Source organism: Chiloscyllium punctatum, chromosome 14, assembly GCF_047496795.1.
Source record: "Chiloscyllium punctatum isolate Juve2018m chromosome 14, sChiPun1.3, whole genome shotgun sequence".
Classification (NCBI taxonomy): Eukaryota; Metazoa; Chordata; class Chondrichthyes; order Orectolobiformes; family Hemiscylliidae; genus Chiloscyllium; species Chiloscyllium punctatum.
The window spans coordinates 25,706,539-25,731,185 of NC_092752.1; the positions used below are offsets into that span (position 1 = coordinate 25,706,539).

The 24,647-nt window shown below is 38.9% G+C and overlaps 1 long non-coding RNA gene across 3 annotated transcripts in view; it reads left to right on the forward strand.

The window, feature by feature from the left end:
• Positions 1-19,921, forward strand: part of LOC140485671 (uncharacterized) — a 46,492-nt gene extending 26,571 nt beyond the window's left edge. For all 3 annotated transcript variants that reach the window (XR_011962406.1, XR_011962405.1, XR_011962404.1), the window contains 3 exons: positions 15,456-15,529; positions 15,944-16,146; positions 18,367-19,921. This is a non-coding gene — a long non-coding RNA (uncharacterized lncRNA). The remainder of the gene's footprint in view (positions 1-15,455; positions 15,530-15,943; positions 16,147-18,366) is intronic.
• Positions 19,922-24,647: the final 4,726 nt, after the last annotated feature.

A 24,647-nucleotide genomic window follows, 5' to 3' on the forward strand; every position in this document is an offset into this window, starting at 1 on the left:
TGTTTTCTATATCTAGTGTAAATCTTACTCCCAAGTAAATCACCCACTCGATGATATTCGACAGCTGCATGATCGCCCACGGTGCGGACATTACTCAAACCTCTGCATCAGACTAATTCTGCATCAGACCTCTGCATCAAACCTCTGACCCCACATTCCCACTGGGCAGTGCTCATTCCCCCTTCTGCGCGCTGGACAATGCTCAGCAACCCTCCATTCCACGCACCGCCATCTTAGATCACAAAATGTATCCGAGCAGTCCTTTTCGAATTTGGTTAAACGTAGTTAACAGAAGACACAACAACATGAATTTACCTACATATGAACATTTACCAAGGAATAATAACAAATGAAGAAAAGAAAGGAACATATATTAAGTACAAGAATGAAAAAGGAAGGAACAGTTTCAGCCCTTTCGCTCATCCTGTACAATCTTCCCTCGAGAGAGAGAAAGAAAGAGAGAAAAAGAAGAGACAGAGAGAGAGAGAGAGAGAGACAGACAGAGAGAGAGAGAGAGAGAAAAGCTGGCTGTTCTGGCATTTGGATCTTTCTGTGCACTTTAATTTTAATTACTGCTGCCACTGGGTATGTGACTAGGATCTCATGTTGGATTGTACTACTGCTCAAGGTAATACAGCCTCATTTGCCCATGTCATCATGTAGTCATGGGCTACACCAAGATATTTTTGCTGTCTGTGTAGATGTTAACTCTTTGCCCTTTTCCTAGCTGGAGGGTGGCAGTAAGCTTTTTTAGTTCAGCTGCCTGGACAGACTGACATTCTTCTATCCTCTCTCCTGCCAAAACATCCCCTTTCAAATTAACTATGGTCCACCTCTTCTGGGCTGCTCCATAATAGTACTTCCACAGCCCATCTCCAAACATGCATTACACATTTTCAAAGAAAGGAGAAAAAAAACCTCGATCCTTTCTGCCCATTAGGCACCCCTCAATCAATGACTAGTCTGAGGGCTTAGGTTCATTCCTGGCACCGTTTGTGATCCTGGTTCAAGGTGAAGTCCAACGACTTGGAACAAAACTCTCTCTCTCTCTCGAAAAACACATTAACCACGCCATCTTCGGTAGGCACAGGAATGGTCACAGAATTCATTTGCAATCGTGCAGCTGTCGAATATCATCAACAATTTTAGCCCTTTAGCCAATCCTAAACACTCACCTTCCCCGACCCCTCCCCATAACTTACCTTCTGGAGCTCCTGGCTCCAATCTGGCTGTTGTCAGATTGTTGGGGTATACAGGGTTGTGACTGTAGTGACGGTGAGGTGGAGGTGAGTGGAATTGTTCAGTAGCTTCATATTTTTGAGGGATGTGTTAGGCATAGTGAGCACTGTTGGAATGAGAGAGAAGGTGAGCTTTGTTGGATGAGGGGAATGAAACACTGTCAAGGTGAGAGAAGGAGATGACCATGGTCAGTTCTGGGCAAGTGGCAGGGCTGAGAGAGAGGATGAACGTGATGCGGTAAAGGAAAGATTTAAATGTGGGGTGGATTTGAACATTATCAAATGGTCAGGGCAGGCATTGTCTGGAGTTTTGGAGGATGCTTTTGGGAGGGTTGAAAGCTCCATTTAAAACAGTATAAATCAATGAACTGAAGAAAAGAAAAGAGACCATGTCTGCACTGGAATTACACACAACAATTCTCTTCCTGACTGTGATCATTGCTGCATCCCTGATGGAACAAATCAGCAGGAGAAAAGGCTCCAGCACAAAATGGTAAATGGATAGGTTAAGTTGCAGGCAGCATCAGATGCACACTTTCCCACACACACTGAACAAAAGATCTAGACCAATGTTACAGTAAGTGAACATCTTGCAAGTACTGGATATAATTTAGTTGAATTATGTCAGGTTTGAGAGAAAAAGATAAAAGACATAAATCAGGATTTTAAATTCAGTGTAGCAAACTTCAAACAGATCAGAAATAAAATGACTACAGTAAATTAGACCAAACTGTTAATGGGCAACAAGGGAGAATCTATCAATTTATTTGAAAATATGAGGTGTAATGCCAAAATTCGCTCTGTGAAAATGGCTTGCTAACACCCAGCTAGCTTCAGCTGCTTTTCTGAAGTTGATAGCGACTGGAATAATCTTAAACAAAGGACTGAATTTTGCTCACCCCTTAGGAACAAACTGTTAAGTGGGAAGACTAATGAAGTGGAGAAGGGGGACATGGAAGGGGTGGTGTGCCCCATGTTTGCTTGCTATCATGCTGCATGTTATAATGACTACTGGAAGCTCAAATGAGCCAAGTATGTGGTTAGTGGTCCTCTTTTCAAATGGACAAGTGACCTACCAGTAACCGGGGAGACCATTCCAGTAGGCATCTCAGCATGCTTCGATGGGGCCCCCACTTTTTTGGGAATTCCATGATTCACAGAAAGGCCTCAACAGCAATGCCCAATCTCTGCCCACAGAGACCATGTGCTCTCACCCGCATTAGCAAGCTAGCATTCCTGTATACCATATAACATGCTTTTAAAATGCCCAATCATTGAATGAACTTGCAGCCTTAGCACTGACCACCACTAACAGTGGTGTTGTTGAGCTGCTGGACCCCTGACTGGACTGGCAGCGCTTCAAGATGGACTGCCAAACTTAATAGTGTCTGCAAAGCTGAGGATGGCTGCTCAATCACCATGGGGAATGGAGCTGTCAACCCCCTAACCCTAACCAGAACCCAGGTCCCTTTATCCCTGTTACCTTCCTTGGCAGTGGAATTTTCATCTCCATGATTAAATTCAATCCAATATTTTCAATGTCCACTATTGAACTTATTCCAATTATATTTCGATTTTGTGGGGTAGGACACCTGAAATATTCAGCACAAAAAGAAAACATATTTTAATCCTGTGGAATACCATGCATTGTACATATTCTCTGCTAAGTACACCAACTGTCTAAACAGCAAAGTGTTCTTGTTTATATCACTTTTTGTCAGCATTGATAGACCTCATTCAAATGATTTGGATGAGATTGGTTCTGATTCAGCTTTTAAGCTTTTAAGGGGTGCATTGTTTTTATTTCAAGCCAGTTACTGATCGTAGCAAAATATCCTAAAAAGGAAGTAGGGCAAAGTGTTCGTCGATGGCACAAACACTAATCATATGACCCATGTTCAATCGCTCAGCATTGTTTTTACAGTTTCTTTCTGCACTGACCTCATCTAACTTTACACAAGGAAAATGCAAGAACTATGTTAATTAAATAAATGTAAGATGCTGGGGGCCCATTGCTTGTTTTTCTTTCCCTCTCCCTTTGAACCTAACTGCTGACTTGAAACCAACAGAATGTGGGCAGGCTAATAATAGAATTTCCCAACGTGTCCTTCATCTCAAGAAACAGCCTATTAAAGTAAAACATGAAAAGAGATGAGCTTTGTTCCAGTCCTAGACATAGAACATTCACCAACAATTCACTATGAATTAAAAAGAAGAAATGTGTTACAGTGAAATTCCGGCATTTCCTTTTTTGTCGCTAATTTGTCACATCAGAGGCTTTTTGAAAGTTACATTAATGATGAAAATTTCTAATGGATCAAAGTGGAAACTAAGTCACCGTGTTCTGACATCTACCAAACTTGAAAGGAATTACCAATTTTAAAGAACACTTAAAAACAAGAGAATGGTCCTGTTGCAAATTACCCATCAATTGTCTGCTTTACCCAATGAACTATCCAGCTTCTTACTACTCACTACCTGCCTGGCTGGCATGATGGAGATATAGGTGTGACAGGTCAATGCAAGATAATTCTTATGTTATCACATGTACTGCAAATCAATAGGCACTAAGATTAACGGCAATACCTGAGAACCTATTATTTCTTTCAGTCAGTGCCCTGCATGGCTTTGCTCAATTTCCAGTCACTGCCAGAAATTTCAAAGACAAGGCAAAACTCTAAAATCAGAAGATTCTCTGTCACTATGAAAGTACCATTTCAGGCATTTATTATTTAGAAATACAGACTGTGGATCAATGGGTTCCATGCTTTTTCCTATCTGATTTGGAACCTAGCTCAGATTGACAGGCTGAAAGACTCCACAGTGTACTAGCAGTAAAGATGTGATATAAAATATGCTTTGGCAGCTTTAAGCCAGTTTCTATTAGACCTGGGACTGTGCAACAAATAACTCAGGTATCAACCTGCCATTGATGCAAACTGTGGAATGGAAAAGATAGAATGCTAAGGAATTGTTTTTTGTAAACTTTCAGTGTTGACAGGAAACTATAGGTTGGAGATCAGGAGACCTTTATACATCCCAGACAATTCCCTTCTCTATTCAAGTTTTCTGATATTAGTGTTGTGGAACAGTGATTAGAAGGAGGAGGTTTTGTTTTGTGTCTGAGTATAGTTTAACCAATATTGGGACTTTGGATGTTTAGGTTGCAGACCTGATAATGGAACATTTTTTCATTTTTTCTAAGCAGCATATGGACCACCCTGGGAATGCTGAAACTGCAGTGATCAGATTGAGATATCCAAATACCTTGTATTTAGTTATCCCCAGGCATTAATTAGGTTTCACTTTGGAATAAAACATGACTTGGAGAATGAACAAAGGACAGGTTGCTGGTAGGGGGAGAGACAATGAGGAAGAGGCAAAGAAAGAGAAGCAATAGAGAATTTTATGATTCAGGGATAACATGCAGATCCTTCTGCAATGTCTTCCTCTGCAATATGTGCAGTCCTAGTGCTGGGCTACTAGTTACAAGCTACTAGCTGTAAGTGAGAAATTAAGTGCTGGTGTTTTTTCATTACAGCTTTTGTGTTGTTGCTCTAATGCTTTACCGAGTTAAACTTGTTTGATAACTGAAGGGTAGAAGGTAAGGTTATAATGATGGGAGGAAAAGTAAGAGCTAGGTAAATGCTTATGTAATTTACAGCTTGTGAGTCAAAAGCTTCTAAGGAAGGTAAAGGAGGATATGGATGTGCGATTTGTTAAGTGTGTGGCTCTCCCTTGGCTCAAGTATAATATCTACTCTGGATTACACTGTCTTTCAGCCATTCTGAAGAAGTCCATTCTTGATTTTAAAAAAATCTTTGGATATGTGGAGCTGGATCTCTTCAATGTAATGAAATCTGGAGTACAAGGTTTCCTTTCTTTACTGCTCTTCTTGGCCACTATTCTGTTTCATTATGATAGAAAATCATGATAGAAGCTGATGAAAAATGTTGTCACAAATCTGAAAATAATGGAGTAAGTTCCTATTAGCCATGAATATTATCTCAGACTTCAGTGAGAGTTTCAGAGGCTCCTTGAATCATTTCTTGATCAGGCAATCACTTTCTAGATGGTAGAGGTCGTCACGTTTTGTAGTATCCTAGACATTGTAGATCAGGCTGGGTCTTCTTTCTGACCATATCCTTGATCCGTGGGCATTGATTTGGCTATTTTAGATCCATATGCACTAATTTCTCCCACCAAGTGTTGATCAGACTGAACGGCTTCAGTCACCAATTAGGATTGCTTGACTGTGAAGTGAATTTTTCAGATTCCCAGTCATGTTACTGAAAGATAGCTGGTCACTCAACGTTATCTCAGTCACTGGTATTGTTCTGTCATAGAATGCAGAGGATTGAACATTTCCACCAATCTTGTGAAATCAGGGACATTTTCTATTTTAATAATGTTAAATAGTTCCCTTATGGCAACATAATCTTCAGGGGTTCTATTTTCAGCTTCTTTTCCATCATGAGTCTAGAAAGCCCAATTAAGTCTTCGGTAAATGGTAGGCCAATAATGGTTTGTTTCTCATCCAGAGTTTGAAAGCTGTTTGCTTCTGGACCAGTTATTCTCTGGGAGCTTGTTGTCTGTCTCCAACTCTTTGGGTAAATTTGAAGTTGATACGTGTGTGTGGCTTAAAGTTAACTTGATTGACTCTGATCAATACACATAATTTCAGCTCCTATGTTCTGTAATTCAATATTTTGCAACATTGTTCTGTAACCTGAAATATTCCTATGCTTCTGTTTCTCCACTTGTGTTATGTATCATATCATACCTTAATGAGAGTTGGACATTGTCCATACCTGCGAGCCCTTGTTGTTCCATGGCATTGACTTTAGTATTCTGCATCAGATGTTAGATTTGTCCTCTGTATAGGTCTGTCACATGCTTTTTCATAATGTTCCTACCCTATAAAGTGAGTAAACTCTATTTCCCTCCAGAGGTAGCATTAGTCTTCTCATTTCAGGATCTGCATATTGAGCTTTATTTTTTCTGCAACGAGCACCATTTGAATAGCATTCGCTAGTATTGATTTTACCTTGGGTCGTAAAAGAATGGTTATTTTCCCTGGAGCGTCGGAGGCTGAAGGATGATCTTATAGAAGTTTATAAGAACATGAGGAGTATGGACAGGGTAAATAGACAAGGCCTTTTCCCTGGAGTGGGGGAGTCCACAACTAGAGGGCATAAAGTTAAGGTGAGAGGGGAAAGTTTAAAAAGAACCTAAGGGACAACATTTTCATGCAGAGGGTGTATGGAATGAACTGCAGGAGGAAGTGGTAGAGGCTGGTACAACTATAACATTTAAAAGACATCTTGATGGGTATATGAATAGGAAGGGATTAGGGGGATATGGGCCAAGTGCTGGTAAATGGTATTAGGTTTATTTAGGATACCTGGTCAGCATGGATGGGTTGGACCGAGGGGTCTGTTTCCGTGCTGTACATCTTTATGACTCTGATAAGTCCATCAAGCATTGCAATCACAATTTTGACTCCTCCATATTCAGTTTTTCACTTATCTGTTAAAGTAATGAATTAAATTATTTATACATTCTCCTGGAAGCTGAACACTTGTTTATTTGTTGTTAAATTTAAACAGTAGGCAAAACTTCTTAGTGCATTCTCAAAAGTGCTTGCAGATGTCCTTTCATTGTTTTTATTTTAATAACATAATTCGTAATTTAATCTATTGAATGTAATGGCATATTAACTTGCTCAGCTTCAGTCTTAATGTTTAATTTTGAGACACTTTGCTGTATGTTAAAAAATGGCAGCCTTGAACAGAGGAATTCCTGATGAAATTCCTGTAGCACTCTTAGATGTCACTGATATATATTTCAGATATATCTTTCCACATGTACTGCCAGTTTTTGAAGGTTGAGCTAACCTGGTGTTGCTTCTGCTCATTAATGATAGCTGTGTGTGACTGCTGAGGTATGGGATGTACTCAATGTATTCCAGAACTCCTCTGTAGAGTGTGTAGATGGAATATTTAGCTGAGTATGTATAAGTAGCTATGAGAGTTTTGTTTTAGCAACATTCAAGTACAGGCCAAGTTTCTTGAATGCAGAGGTCAAGAAATCAAGTGTGGCTAAGAAACCTGGAGCACAGTGGACAACAACATTGCTGTCATACACAAGTTTTTGTTCATGTAGATTTTTAGCAATCATTTTTAATTTTGATGTGAAGGTGCTATCTGTATGAAATTGAATGCTGATATAGGAGGAAAGTTGATTTTTGATTAAGTGAGTAGTCAGTTATTGTTAATAATTATTAATTATTGTAAAAGGTACAGGGTAATCACAAAGCCTTGCTTGATTCAAATCCTGATTTTGGAGGTGCCTGCTTCAAATTTTATAGTCAAGTTTCATTCACCTTTTCATAATGCAGTTACAGAATTGTAATTAAGTGTTTTGGACATCCAAATCTATCCTTAGAGCATCACAATTCACTTCGTCAAATCCTTTGGCCATGCCAATTAATGAAAGGTTCCTCTGGAAGGGGTAATGCCACATTGTGACTCGGAACATTTGAATCACCTACTTCCTGTAGCTGAGGCAATGACTTCATATGGGGACAAGAATGAAAAACATTCAGAGGGCCTCCTGACCCTCCCTGGATACAGATCATGTCTCCTCCTTTCAATCTCCTCCATAAAGTCTCCACTGCAGTGCTCAAAAGCATGTGTCGTCCCCGATGGCGAGCTTAGTCATGTGGACAATGAAACAGATGGAACAGTTATGGGTGGGGTTGCTAACTCCTTCTCACTTCCAATTTAACTAAATCAGATGGGGAAACCTATGGATGCCCTCACAGCCAATTGATGCCCTGAAGTAGAAAACTAATGCCAAATTAAGGGCATCTTGTCATCATTGCTGTATAGGAAGATGGGGAAGGTATCAAACTGACTAATTACGGGGTCCTGGGTTTATCTCTCATTCAAAGGTACCCAGTGCCAGCCCAAGATGCACAGCATTCTGAAGGGAGTGGTCTGCTTAGAACCTTGCCCCTTCTTTGACTGCAAGGAACCCTTCTCCAGCCACTCCTTGCAAAACCCCTGCTTATGAGCCCCTACTTCTCAACAACCTTCCAGCACCACTTCCCTCCATCTCCATTTACCTGTGGCCCAAAATTCAACAATGAGTGACACCACGGTTGATCACTAAAATCGATTGACCTTCCAAAAAGGGGCAAGGTAGGCTTTCCCTGGATCACGCTAGTGGTTCAGACCCCCATCCCACTTCACCTCAACAAGATTTTGCCCTAAATGGAAGGCCAAAGTTCTTTTATTCTATTTTAGTCACACGCTTGTGATAAATCAGGATACACTGATATGGCAAAGATTAAGCAAGCTTTTAACCTTTTATGATGACTTTAAACTGAATTAAGCATCAGGAGGTGTAATTAGAATTTCAAATAAGTCAGGAAATCTTCACAGAAGGTATATTCTATTGCTGGCATGGCTAAAACTGCAGTTGAATTTATTAAAATTCAACAGTTCCCAGGACTAGATTTAATAGTATAAATATGACAGCTGGCATGTAAATGATATAAATACCAGATGTTGCCACAATTAACATATGTAACTTCCTATTTAATTTCACAATGTTTAGTTCGTTGAGAAGTCTCAATTGTTCACCCATTTTATTAGAGGTAAACATAACCCATTTAATTGAATATATTTACTTAATGCTCACTCATATGCATTTCAAATTGATTCCGACAATGATATCTTCATAGTCTCATGATCTAACTGCGCCAAATTAAAACTGCAGAGACAGTCTAAGTAGGACAGCACAAACTGGTCAGCACAATGCTCCATTTTGAGAGATAAAAATGGGAAAATGCAACAATGAAATTAACTGAGAGTGTTTGTGGCGTGGAATAGATTTTCCTTCTACATTTCTTTTAACAAGGATCATCAAATCAATGAAAATTGCTTTAATTATATAAAATTCCCTGGCTCCAACATTATGTAGTTAAAGGATACCACTGAAGAATATTTCTTCCTCTTGTAAACCTAATGATAATAACATACTTGAGTCCTGAAGAAGGGTTACATCTGAAACGTCAACTTCTAAACCTTCTGATACTGCCTGGCTTACTGTGTTCTTCCAGCCTCCAGTCTATCTACTTTGGATTCCAGCATCTGCAGTTTTTTTGTCTCTTAAAAAGGTAAGTCAAGCCAGAGATGTTGTCACCCTGTAAGTTCTCATTGACACAGCAATGCAGGGTTGGTTTGGAGGAGATCTGAGCAAAAGAAATCACCAAGAGGATATAGAATTTGCTGCCTAAGGCAATGGTTGAGGCAAGCACTCTCACAATATTTCAGAAGCATCTGGATGAGCACTTAAAATGCCCGAGAATAATAGTCTATGAACCAAGTGCAGGTCAATGGAATTAATGTAGTTTGGTATTTGTTGGTCAGTGTAGACATAGTGGGCCAAAGGGCATTTGATTCTATGATTCTAAAGTCTAATAAACATTCTTATAGAGTAAACATAGATGATGGTATATCAATAATATCACTGGACTAGTCAATACAGAAGTGCAGACTAAATCTCTGGGGGAATATAGGTTCAAATCACAGCACAACAGCTGATTTAATTTAAATTCAATTAATTCAACTGAAATTAAAAGCTGGTTTATTGGTAAAAACATGGTGGATGTAAAAACCCAACTGATTCATTAATATCCATTATGAAAGGAAATTTGCTGCCCTTACTTGGTCTGGCCCAGACCAACAGTAATTTGGTTGATCCTGAAATGTCAGAGTCAGCATTCAAATGGTTTAAATTTTCTATGAAGTCTGCAAAATCGATGCACTATCTGGTCCTGGCCTGCGATAACAATAGCAAATTCAGCTATGACTTTTTCCTCTGTCACGGAGTCAAAAATTCTAGAACTCTCTTCATCATCGTTCTTCATACTTACATTCTAGTGGCTACAGATGTTCCTGAAGACTGCTCATCACAGCTGTCTCGAATGTAATTAGGGATAAGCAATAAATGCCCACATCCCATGAACAAATTTAAAAAGATAGCAATATGGCACTTTTCAGAGGTATGCATTATTTATATGAAACTGATTTTAAGCAGAAATATAATGATATGATGTTCCTAGTCCTTAACCTAGAGCACACATTTAAAAGAAGTTGCCTTATTTGGTAATATTGTTCCATCAGTTCAATTACTGTGTCTGACAAACTCTATAAACAACTTTGAAAGGATTTGAAAAGAATAATTAGTGGTATATACACACCTTAATGACTAACACAAAGTCCTGAGAGAAATAGCTGTTAATATGGAAAGCAATGTTAAAGTGAAGCTAGCAGAGATGCAATTATGCTTATCCTATTTATATTATGTGTCATATGTTTTTTTAAAATCAACTTGTGCACATGTCCAGTTTCAAAATATGTCTATAATGTATATTTTTGGGATAAATAATGAAACTTATTTAACAATCTGAATATACATTAAATGATAAATAGCCCAGTTGGCAAATATAATTCAATCATACAGTTAAAGTCCAATTTGGATCATGTCAGTTTAAATCTAAATAGTCCCTCTGAAATAAGCTTTTTACCACAACACAATAAATTTCTCTCAAAAGTCATTGAAACAAACAAACTAGTTTACTGATATGAACATTTCAGACGTGACAACTGGTAGTTTCCAGATTGGAGTAATGTTTGTTATTTCTGTCGGACACTAAAATTATCAGGATGAGGTTTTGAACTGACTTGATAGGTTACTTCTGTTCCGCATAGTGTCCGGCATAAAACATCATCCAACTGAAGGAGTTGAAGCTTGCAAGAGAAGCAAAAGGGTATGATTACTCGTGATTTGCCTGCTCACACATTAATAAGGCTGTTCTGTATTCCAGTTGACCTAAAACCTACTCCCAACAGTGACTAACTGATTGGGATTAAACATATCACCTGCTGCTGATTTTGTTCCACTTAAAAATATATCAGCTTACTCATGCTATAGCTTTCCTTATCTAAAACTTTGAGTTCCTCTATATTTCACTTTTTTGCAATTAAAACAAACACTAAGTCTCTTCAACTTCCATCAACTGACTAAGATCACAAGACCTTCCTGGATTAATGTTACTTTAAAAGAGGACAAATGCTGACCTGAAATGATTGAGGTAAACACCTGACAGCCCTGGCAAGCCACATAGAATATACAAAACTATCTGCATGGGAATCATCATTTTACGGCTGAACCACAGAAACTTAGTGATATGTCAATAATTTGGCATTTCTTATTTTGCTCACATTCAGATAATAATGTCACCTATTTGTAAATGAATGGCAACCTGCAGAGTACTTAAATCAAAGATGTTAAGAGAGCAAAACTTGAAATTTGCAAGAAAGCCATATTTGACTTGAAGCAGCAAACAGACAGAAAGGATCATGGACTGATAATAGCAAGGATAAGCTCTTCAGAAAGCTCTTCTTTCCCTTTTTCTTTCAATCTTGCGAAACAAATATTGATGAAAAACCACCATTCATCAAGAACTCAGAGTACTTACTCCAATCCTGAGGACACAGGTCAACTGTTTGGGACTTAAGATTCTTGAGTTGCAAGAGGGAACCTAAAACATTATACTGCAACTGTATGGACACTCACCACCTTTCTGATTAGATTAGATTCCCTACAGTGTGGAAACAGGCCCTTCGGCCCAACAAGTCCACACCGACCCTCCGAAGAGAAACCCACCCCCCGATATTTACCCCTGACGAATACACCCAACACTACAGGCAATTTAGCATGGGCAATTCACCTGACCTGCACATCCTTGGACTGTGGGAGGAAACCCAGAGGAATCCCACACAAACACGGGGAGAATGTGCAAACTCCACACAGACAGTTGCCCGAGGCAGGAATTGAACTGGGGTACCTGGTGCTGTGAGGCAACAGTGCTAACCACTGAACTATATGCCACCCATTTAAGCTTCTATTTAAACTTATTTCCTGCGCTTGTGATTGAAGTCACATTTTTTTCAGATTGCAGGTAATAAGAATCTTCTGCCTTTCACTGCCTTGAAATTGGGTCCTTAATTTTTCTCCAGTTAACTGAGTTTCATTGGAAGTGTAATGGCTGCATGCTAAGAAAGAAATTTTTTAAAAAATTGTTGTGACTACAAATAGAGAGGTAAAAAAGAGAAGAGCCAATCGTTTAAAATCACCTGGTGAATACCTTTAAAATCCCCCTTCAAAGCTATTACTTGGAGCCATCTGCCAAAAATAGAACTGTTTATGGTAATAAACTCTATACCAGACAGGACTCTGTTTGCTGATAATTGACACTGTCATGTTGCTTGTTGAGGTTATCACCTGCACTGTCTTGTGTGTCCCTGGGTCGAGCAGGTCTTTCTGTGAGTTGGGATGCTCATAGTTGTGCTGAAAGCTGTCACCCTGAGAGCCAGAGGATGTGTAGGCCATTCCGTGAACCTGAAGGTTGGTAGGCTATCCCAAAAGCCAGAGGGTGGATGGGCCACCCTGATGCCAGTGGCCCCAAGAGCCGGAAGGTGGGTAGACTGTTCTGAGCGCTGTCGTCCCGAGAAAGGGTCATTGGGATGGGCTGTCCTAGAGGTGGTCCGGAAGGTGTATCAAAGTGGCTGAGAGTCAGAAGGTGTGTAGGGAAAGGCTGTGATCCAGAAGGGTTGTGGGCTGCCCTGCGTGCTGTTGTCCCAGGGAAAGGGACGGGCTGTCCTAAAGGTGGCCGGAAGGTGTGTCAGGGCAGTCCACGGGCTGGATGGTGCATCAGGGTGGGTGAGAGCTCGATGGTTCATAGGGGCAGACCGAGAACCGGCAGGTGGGTAGGCTGTCTTCAGCGCTGTCACCTCGGGCACGTACCGGGGTGGGCTGTCCTAGAGGTGGCTGGAAGGTGCAAAGGGTGGTTAGGCAAGCCAGAAGGTGGGTAGGCTGTCCTGATCACTGTTGTCCTGGGGGGGGAGGGGGGGGTGAGAGGGGGGTGTTGGGGAAGCGGGACAGGCCGTCCTAGAGGTGGTGGGAAGGTATGTCAGGGTGGACTGAGAGCCGGAAGGGGAATGGAGTGGGCCAACAGCTGGAAGGGGTGTATGGGCGGGCTGCCTTAGAGTGGCCAGATGGTGGGAGGGACAGGTAGGTTGCTGGGACTCTGTATTGTATGTACATTTTTTAAAAAAATTATGTCTTTTTATGTACAAATGTCATTGTTACTGTTTTGTAATGGCTGAAACTGGGATTTGAGATTTGTCCTCATTTCCCTGAAAACTGGTTGAACGGTACAGTTTGGGGCTTGGCTTTGCTGATCTTCTCCCTTGTAAAATTGTTGTTTCTCTGTATACAGCTGTTCATGTTAATTGTTTTGTAAACTGTGCATTGTTTAATAAAATTAAAAATATATATAAACAGGAGATTTAGAGTCTCCTCGTGTAGGGAACTGATTCTGTGCTGGCTGGGCCACAATCAGTATGTTCCTAAAAAAACAAAACAGGAGATAAGGACACTGCTTGTCACTGGCCACTCAGATCTTTCATTTCTTCCTGGTGGTGGAATTATAAATAAAGATTTCTGCACTTGTTATTCTTCACTGTGCCCTACACCCGTGCACACACAACATTGGTGCTGGGGATAAACAAGCAATACTGCTGTTCGGTGGTAGTGTGGGGAAAAAGAAAAAAAGAGTAAAAAATAAACAGAAATGTCAGAGCTTCTGCTTACTTTGAGAGCTGGCTCTGATAAAAAAGAAAATATATATAAACAGGAGGTAAGGGCACTGCTTGTCACTGGCCATTTGGATGTGTCCTTTCTTCCTGGTGGTGGCATTATAAATAAAAATTCCTGCACTTGTTGTATTTCACTGTGTCCTACACCTGCACACACAAGACATGGGTGCTGGGGAAAATAAGCAGTATTGCTGATTGGTGGTAGTGTGGGTGTTTAAGAAAATCAAAAAAATATAACTAGCGATCAAATAAATAAACATTACAGGTGTTAGGCAGAAAGAGTGGGGGTTAAAGAAAAAAATATATCTAAATAGGAGATTTAGAATCTCCTCAGCCTGGGGGACTGATTCTGACCTGGCTGGCCACAGCCAGTGTATTGTGTACAAGTAAAAAAAGGGTCACTTGGTGACAGGATACTGGCCTCTGTGAGGATATTCAGCATTTCTGTACAGTCAGTTTTGCTATATTGCATGTTTCCTCAATGTGAACTGGCTTCAACACAATTGAAGAACTTAAACCATTGTTTGTAAAACACAAACTTTTCTTACCTGTATTGGATAGAACACACTTCTGGCCCTTTTGGTTTAAATGGTGCAGCTATTGTGCAATTTTCTTGTAATGCAAGATCGCACAAGAACAGAACTATCACGTTATATGAGAACCGACTGTAACAAAGATGATATATAAATACAAATTATTGACAATGTTTCGGAAATGTTATCAATGTTAACTGGTTCAACACCTTTGTTAAAATTAGTAAATTGAGGAGTCGAAGAATAAAGCTTTCAATGGTTCATCATTAGCGTTACACTAACAAGAATTAACTGTGGTGTTAATAAATTTAAAGAAGTATCTTCACAGTCATGATCTCTTGTAAAGATCAAATAATTATACTTAGTCATACAATTCAGCCATTTTTTGGATATGTGCAATGCATTTTAGAGGAAAACTGTAATTGATTTTACTGAGAAATACTTCATATAAATCATGTCAATAGACACTATTGTCATTTTCAGGTATGGAAATTGGACCTCGCCAATGTTTTTCTGTCCAACCACCTTCTTTATTAAGAAAATGGTCTCTTAATTAACCATAAATAAGAGTCAAATTTTAACATAAAGAATAAATTGAATGTTACTACTGAGGTGTCTAGATCAGGACATCTGTTCTATTTGTGAAATATGAACCAGATACATTTCACTTTAAAAAGTAGTGAGTTAAAATCAAATCCATTGGGAAATATGGCTATTTAAAGATAGTTGCAGTTGGCATTTAATTAGTGATCCTTTCCAAGAATTTGGAAAATTGTGTTAATTCAGGACAAATACCAACCAATCTATAACTTATTTTATTCACCTATTTCACTAAACTCAAATCCAATCTGTAAAAGAGTGGAAACCATCATAACTACACCACTAAAGAAAATTAGTGAGAAGTTCATGCTGATTTCTGACTTCCTTTGTCATTTTCTTCCGAGTTGCAGATATTCCTTGCTTGGCCTATACTTGTTGATGACAGCATAAAGATACTGCCTTGAATGAATTATTGAGGTCAAAGGTGAGTTGGAACTGAATTGATCACAATAAAAATATTGCCACAAACAAATATTGTCAAGTGACACAATAATATCATTTCCACCTACGTACATTCATTCTGGAGCTGAAGTGCACAATAGACTCTGTCAAGCCAATAAACAAAATCATATCATTCAATTCACTGAAAATCAATGACTGCCAGACTATTTAGACCCTTTGGCTACATGGCAGCCCACAAACCCATCAACACACTAAAACAGCAGCTAATGAACTTCAAAGACCCTATACAGACAACAATGTCATTTACAAAATACCATGCAAGAATTATAACAAACACTACATTGGACAACAGGCAAAAAACTAGCCAGCAGGATACATGAACATCAACTAGCCACAAAACGACATAACCCTCTCTCACTAATATCCTTACATACAGATAAGGAAGGACACTACTTCGACTGGGAAAACACATCCATCCTAGGAAAAGCCAAACAGAGACACGCACGAGAATTCCTAGAAGCATGGCATTCCAACCGGAACTCTATCAACAAACACATCGAGTTAGACCCCATCTACCACCCCCTGAGAAAAAGAACAGGAAATGACATCACCACATGAAATGACAGCACCAACCCAAAGGTACCTGAACATATAAATAGAAAACATGAAGTATCAGTAGTGCTTCACCTGGAGGCCCACTGAAGATGTTACCTAGTAGGGTGATGAAACGTCTGGAAATGAATCTTCCAGCTCAGCGAGCAAACCTACATCAAGAACTGAAAATCAATGAAAATAGACTGGACAAAGCAAAGCAAATGGATTTGAAATTCCACAATATTATGAGTTGTTATTTAATATTTCTGCTGAGCAGGTCAGAATGTATGCTGTAAGGCAGGTGCGCCAGAGTTAGCCATGTTCTACAGTAACCAATAAATTCTGGAATTTTGGTTTCTAGCCACAAGTGATCTTGTCTTTCAGAATTTAGGTTGGCAGGAAATGTCAGAGCTAAATCAACTGTTACAGAAATGGGATTAATTACATCAGAATTGAAACTTCCTTAACTAAAACCTGTGGAAAAGTCTGTTAAGTTCACAGAATGATTTTTCAAACTAGAAATTTAGTGGAGTTATGCGTGTTAACAGTGAGATTTTACCTCATTTATTCATTCATTTAACACAATAAAAATTGAACCCTCAGCCTTCAAACTTTGTCTGTAATGTAAGTTCTGCCTGAAATGCAAGGAAGGCTATTTTAAGTTGTGCTACTAAAAAAGAACTGTGCAATTACCTCTCAGTGTTGTTTCCCATCTTACTACAGAATTTTTACCATAGAATTCACTCAAAAACTTTCTAAAGATATGTCTTCATAATGGAGGCAGGGAAAATGAAATAAAGGTATTTGGAATCAGAAAAGCTTGGAGTTTGAGATGATCCTGAAGGACAAAAAGACCAATTGTGAGCGACCCTCTTGGTTTAAAATGATGTCCATTTTCCGAACATGCTCGGCGATATTCTTTTCCATAGAAACGATGGCTTGTAATTATTTCAGAAAAGGTATTTTGTAAATTGTGATGTTATTGTGTTCGATAGAATGCTTCAATTAGGTAGAAGTAACCAGAAAAGTTCAGTCTCAGATTGAAATGAATTGAACTGAATTTGAAAAGTAAACTGTTAAGCTTGGAAGTGAAGCATTCATAGCCATGCCAATGGTGTGATGCTTTGCACAGTATAGTTGCTGCTGTCTATGTTAATTGTATTCATAGACTCCAGAGCAAACCAAAACTTTACACTACTGTGCAAATACAGTTATCTGCATTTTCCTAAAATTCTCCACAGATCACTAACTGTAACAAGTTTAAGGGCACTTACTTTTTAAAATAAGTTGCTTCTTTAAGAAATATGGCTTCTCCTCAGAATAGCCCATTTACTGCAAAATAGTTGCCCGGCTTCTCACTGTACACTGCATGTCTGCGAAGTGACAAAATGAAATCACACCACAAGAGGCTTCAATCCTTGTTATTACCCACAAGTACTTTAAATGCTGCATGGAATTTTCATCCACTACCATTCTGACAAGATGATTTGAGCAGATCTTGCTCTTATCTGTGTACCAAGAGACAAATTCCATCCTAGGTTGCATTCCTGGATCAGAAAGGCTGAGGTCATCAGGAGGACAAACTGAACACAAACAGGCAGCATGATAAGGCCGAAATGGTCTCTTAAGAGACTTTGGAGTATATTTTCAGGTCTTGGTGCCAAAATAGCAGGCCCAAAACATCAGACGCTAACTTACTTCTTGCACAACCAAACTCCTGGGATTTTGTGAGTTGGCCACAATGAATAATTCACAGAAATTTCCTGCCCGTAACTGGCCTGAGACTGGAAGCTTGCTGAAAAAGAGAGGGAGGATGCTCCAAATATCAAAATTAAAGAGAGATAGCACTTTAATATTATCGACTAAATATAGGGCCAAGAATTGTTTCAATGTTTACAAAGGTTTTAGATATTTAACAGTATGTACAACCATTACATAGACTGGCAAAAATAAGCCAATGTCAGTTACATAAATACAGCACAAAATATACTGATAAATGGTTGTTGAAACAAGCACTAGATTCCTACTTGGCATGCCAGGGCACTCTTGACAGCACCTAACAATGCAGCATGTCTGGCACAAGGTGACACTGTGTGTATAATTCAGAACCTGGCAACAAAAGAGGCAGAAGATAATGCAAGACCATTCAGTAATAGAAGCCAAAATATAAATGCAATAATGTATGGCCTATTTCCACAATGATTGTCAGTGAGTGCTTTGCTTTCACACAACCTTATAACTCTTAACTTTATTTGTTTGTTGCAGAACTCACGTCCATAGTGTGGATCCATTGTTTTTCTTCAAATAGCACAATCGAAAATGGAACAAATATCTTGGCCGACATTTATTTCTCAATCAGTACCATTAAAAAAGTATATCTATAGCATAGTAATGGCATTCTTGACTAAGTCTGCTGGTTGTGAGTTTAAGCTCCACTCCTGAATTTTGAGTATTTGGTCTAAGGGCTGTTACTGCAGTGCAACATGCTGGAAAAATATTAAATTTTCTATGGAACCATTGCATTAAACCAAAGTAAAGATTTGGTTTAAAGGTGTTCAAAGGTGAATTCTGTCAATGGTTTCATGCACATTTATGACTCAAACCATTCCTAAGAAACATATCTGTTCATTGGATTTTTTATGTAAATTATCTGCAGTATTTTCTGTGCTGGAACAGTGAATATTCTTTAAAGATGCTTTATTGCTTGTTAAGTGCTTTGGAATGTCCTGTGATTGTGAGGGGCTCCATGTAAATTTCAGTTTACTATGCATGTGTATAACTAGCAGGACACACATTCAACTGACCCTTGGTACATTCATCTTCAAAGACCTTTACAGAAAAAAACATTGTCCTGCTTCGCTGATGTATAGTCATTGAGTGACATGGAATTTAAGTTGTCCTCATAACTGCTTCCATTAAACTTCTACCTGAAAAATAAATGAACAAATGTAATGTTATTGTGCAGCTATGCAACATATTTAATGCAGCTTATTCCTTTAATAGTCAGTGATGTAGGGGATGAACGTTTTAGGTTAAAAGCAAGAGGAATCAAGACACTTGATCAGCCAATCTTGGTTGCTATTCGCTGCAGTGCAATTTGACTACAGCTATCCTGAAAGCAGAACTCAGCAGTTGGAAATAGCTCCATGCACACCTGAAGCCTTCACATCTACTTGGTGACAAAATGACAGAAGCAGGTAGTCCAGTTGTGGTACCTGTCCAATTTCCTCACATATCATCTTGAAGTTCATTCCACTTTAACAAATTGGGGTGGGGGTGATAGTCTGTGTTATCACTGGACCGTTAATCCAGAGACCCAAATAATGTCCTGGGGACCTGGTTTCACATCCCACCATGGCAGGTGGTAGAATTTGAGTTCAAGTTTTTAAAAATCTGGAATTAAGAGTCCAAAATTGACTGTGAATCCATTGTTACAGAAAAATCCAACTAGTTCACTAATGATCTTTAGAGAAGGAAACTGCTATCCTTACCTGGTCTGCCCTACACATGACTCCAGACTGAGTGCAATGTGGTTGACTCTGGGAAAATACAGATGGGCAATAAATCCTGACTTTGCCAGCGGCACCCACGTCCCATGAATTTATTTTTTAAAATACAGTGCTCAACATTAATGGTATTTTTGATGATTCAATTCAAACTTCATTACTAGCTTTTGATATGCCAATCGCCAGGGTAATTTTATGTATTATCACTACTTCATCTGCAAAAGCTTACATCATTTTGCATGGCCCTCTTTTGAACAATTTCGACTCCAATGAAGACTGTGAAAAGCCCCAATCACAGGAAGCCTTCTGATCAATAAGCAGGCAATATTTAACTTTTTCAGATGTTTCATATAGTTTTTTAAAAAACAATATCAAGAAAAATTAGTAATAGAAGTCAGCATTCAAATTGTTAAGTGAGGAAAATGTCAAATGCAGCAGACCGTAGGTGGCACCACTGAGCAATGCTTTTTATGGAGGTTCTATGATACCTGTCCCAGATGGGAAAAGAAAAAACTCAACCCAGTCCAACTCTACATGGATCCAAAGTTTCACTGAAAATCACTTAAACCTAAACAGACTAGCAACAAGTTGATTATCAATTTCAAAGATTTTGAGGACGAAACAGCAGATATTTCATATGTAAGCCTGATTAGTGGATAGTAATTCACAACATGGACCTATCATACCAAGCATATGTATACATGGAAGTATTAAGTGGTTATACATGATGATTACATAATGTAAGAAACACCTTAGAAGATTTATTTTATTAAACACACTAAATTAATGCAAGTTGTTGCCATAGCGCAATTAAAATTGGCTCTTTGCCATCAAAGAAATATAGGTACAGATAGTCGAAGGATAAAGGCCTAGAGAATTCAGCTAAGCAATTTGTTTCCAAAATCATTAACAGAATAATATTGACCATAATGTTTTGGCTAAGGACAGATATGGTGAATTAAATTTAGACACAAAAAGCATCTCGATACTGCTTACGACAAACTATTCTATTCCAAATTTGCATAAATACTTCCTTTAATGAACACAAATAAAAACCTGCCTTATTATATATTGACAGGTGATTTAGCTGGCACATGTTATGTGTTTTAGAGATATAGAAAACCAAAGTTGAGAACAAAGGCACAGTGGTCACAAATTGTACAGTTAAGGTCTCCGATGGAATTGGCCATGTGATATATCGAGTACAGTTTACATTGCTTTAACAGATATCAAGTGTGACCATGTAGCGTTAGAAGAAGTAGCTATGGCAGGGCATAAAACTGGTGTAAACAATATGCCAGTTATGCTCAAGAGATTAGTGAAGCTGGCAAAGTAGACATAGAGCGGCAAAGTTGTTTGCATAAATATTTTGACCACACAGTTATGTAGAGTTTATGCAATTTGCACATCAGATGCAGAGGAAGCATTGGACAGAGGTAAGATCATAGAATCCTTACAGTGTTGAAGTAGGCCATTTAGCCTATCAAGTCCATACTGACCCTCCGAAGTGCATCCCACCGAGACCCACCCCTCCCCCCACCCTATCTCTGAAACCCTGCATTTCCTTGGACACAATGGACAATTCACCATGGCCAATCCACCTAATCTGTGCATTTGTAGACTGTTGGACAAAACTGGAACAGACATGGGGAGAATGTGCAAACTCCACACAGACAGACACCCAAGGGTGGAATTGAACCTGGATCCTTGCTTTGTGAAGCAGTAATGCTAACCACTGATCCACTATGCCAAAGTTAATTAAATAGCTTGCATTATTAATATTTTAATATTTTTTCAAGAAAAAAACAACAACAGTTACAAAACTTCTACCCTGATAGTATTGACATACAAGAAACAAATTTTCTTTCTTTCCCTTCAATAGTAGATTGAGGGGTATTTTCTGTTTATCTGTATACAGTCACGCATTCCTTCTAAAGCTTCTAACTTTCTTGTTTATACCTTTAGTAGCTTTTTTTTAATTTCTGAATATGCAGCTATTGTTCACATTTTTCCTGTGTTTCTCAAATTTAAAATTCTTTCAATCGTAAATAGATTGAAATAAGTGTGCTTAAAGAGTTCTAAATGCTGTAATTGAATTTTCTTATCATCGAATATTATTATAATTCATGTTTGGAATAATATTTTTGCTTATTTGTGTTGATTCTTCCATGTTCCAATGACTTCACTGATAATTTTTGACAGAACTATTAAAGATAATGATTTCTTCTCTTGTGCTGCGTTGTTACAATTTTATCATACCCTGAAGGCTTTCCAAATGCTAAATGAATCTGACTGCTTTAGAAGTTGTTATACTGTTGTGCTTTCTCCAGACAATGCTTAGTAGTTTGATGTTTGACGACTCCATGCAGGCTGTTAGAATATGATGATATATTTAAGGCCTTATAAATGCAATGTCAAATATATCTATTTAGCAAAGTCTCGGGTCATGAAAACAATGGCTTTTCACTGTCGTGAAATCTGCAGTTGATCTGGAGTGTTTGATTTTCTATTTCTGTTCTGTGCAACAAGGACCCTCTGTCTTTGCTTGGGTGCTGATCTCACTGCAGTCACCATTAATATATTCTGTGCATAATTACTCAGATATTTACGTGCGTGTATGACTAATATAGTAAAGAGAAGTCTGTTTCTTTTCCTTTCATGAAATGATTGATAAAAGCCAATTTATTCTTCATGGCAAAGCCTGCCAATCTCGCATTACTTGCTCATGGACAGAACATCTATTTGTGGGCATTCTAAAATACCATTGCATCCATTGTGACCAAAACATGACAAGTCAGTGTCAGCCTAAGGGCCAGGCAGCTTGTTTGTATTGAAATCATGGGCCTGCACATGGGGCAGACCAGCAACCTCCAAACAGTTAGCCTCCAAAAAAAAATCAAGGAGATTCACTGAAGTAAAACGCAATCACAGATGCCGAGCCCAAATAAGGAGAGATTAGGGAGAGCAATCGCAAGCCTGATCAATTAGGTAGCATTATAAGGCACGGTTTGAAGGAGTAAAGGGGGAGAGAGGGTTAAATGAGCCACTTTCAATGATTGCAATCAAGCTGATAAAAAGCATGGTCACCGGCTTTGCAGCCGAATGTGTAATGTTGCAAAATGGCAAGCAGCTGGTTTGTGCCCAGAGTTATCAGAAAATGCATTGCTGGCCAATGAGAAAGGCAGTTGCAGGAAGCTATCAAGTAATTTACATCACCCATTCAATCTTCACCTCTACTTACCCATTCTCCTGAAGTTAGTATTTGTAAATTACAAGACGGATGACATTATAAATTGACGATACCATAGCTTTAAGAGGTAGATTTGTCCTTTTTTGGAGATTTTAAGACAGAGGGCGGCACGGTTGCACAGTGGTTAGCACTGCTGCCTCACAGTGCCAGAGACCCGGGTTCAATTACTGCCTGAGGTGACTGTCTGTGTCGAGCTTGTACATTCTCCGCGTGGGTTTCCTCCGGGTGCTCAGGTTTCCTCCCACAGTCCAAAAAAATGTGCAGGTTAGGTGAATTGGCCATGCTAAATTGCCTGTAGTGTTAGGTAAAGGGGTAAAATGGGTCTGGGTGGGTTGCGCTTCGGCGGGTCGGTGTGGACTTGTTGGGCCGAAGGGACTGTTTCCACACTGTAAGCAATCTAAGATAACAATCTGTCTATTTGAATCCAAAATAGTAAACAGCTTGTGAGGTCTTGGGTGTTTTTTTTTTAAGTTGGAACAATAGAAGCAGCCTGAGTAGATGTTGTCAAGCTCTCCACAGCCAGGCTTTTTAGATTTGTTTATCATTAGCAGTGGCTGGAGTCTTGAAGTTGAGTGTACATCTCTCGCTGCTACTTTCTTTCTCTCTCAAAGTTTTCTCTTTATGTGTTTTTTTTCTCCTGGGCTGGAGAATTTCCTGTGAGACAATCTATTTTACTGAAATTGCCTTTGCCAAGGTTATGTTTATGAGGACTTATTGTATTGGAACAATTACTGTTTAGTAGTTAAATAATCTATTATTGTGTTAAGTTTCCCAATGGAGTTAATTATTCCAATTTCTTCTCTTTTTTGTTGTATTTTAACTGTAGTGCATTAATAAAGCATGTATTGCTTCAAGACAGGTAGAATGATAAATTAATTTGCATCCAGGACGCAACACCTGGCACTTGCCTTTAAAATAAGAAATGTTTTGGACTGGGCTATCTTCTTAATATATTTTGAGGGTTTGGTCTGATCCATAACAATAGGGAGGTGATGGCCTACTGTATTATCACAGGATTGTTAATTCAGAGACCCAGATAATGTTCTGGGGACCTGGCTTTGAATCCTACCACAGAAGAAGGTGGAATTTGATTCAATACATACCTGGAATTAAGAATCTAATGGTGAACATGAATTGACTGTTGTAAAACTCCATCTGGTTCACTAATACCCTTTTGGGAAGGAAGCTACTATCCTTACCTGGTCTGGCCTACATGTGACTCCCAACTGACAGTGATGTGGTTTCCTTTTAACTGTATTCTGGGCAATTAGGGATGATGCCTAGCCAGCGATGCCCTCATCCTGTGAATGAATAAAAGAAAACACTAGAGAGTAGGGAATCTAAGAAAAAAGTGCATGCTATATTTTGACACAGAAAGCAAAAATAACATTTACATTCGAGGAGACAAACATTGTTATAATTTTGCAAAGCATGAATACTTTAAGCCGCTTTGTGTATTCAAACACATGAGCAGTATGATGAGCTGCTTATGGCATCCTTGATTAGAATAGTTTGGATTCTGTGTGGCATGGTCTTGAAATTTAAATTATGCTCCAAGAATGTGGAACTCTTCTGGGGGATTAGTGTCTGCTCATGAACCAATCATATTACCACATTTTCATTAACTACTTAGGCAAATTCAACTTTTAACGCTTGCATTTATTTCCAAAATCAAAATGTGCAGAGACACTGATGATTTCACAAGAGCGTACAGAATACTGACTCATGCATGGTCACACTTAATGAAATGAGCTAAGACTTTCTATCTATTTAGTTTGATTTTAATTTAT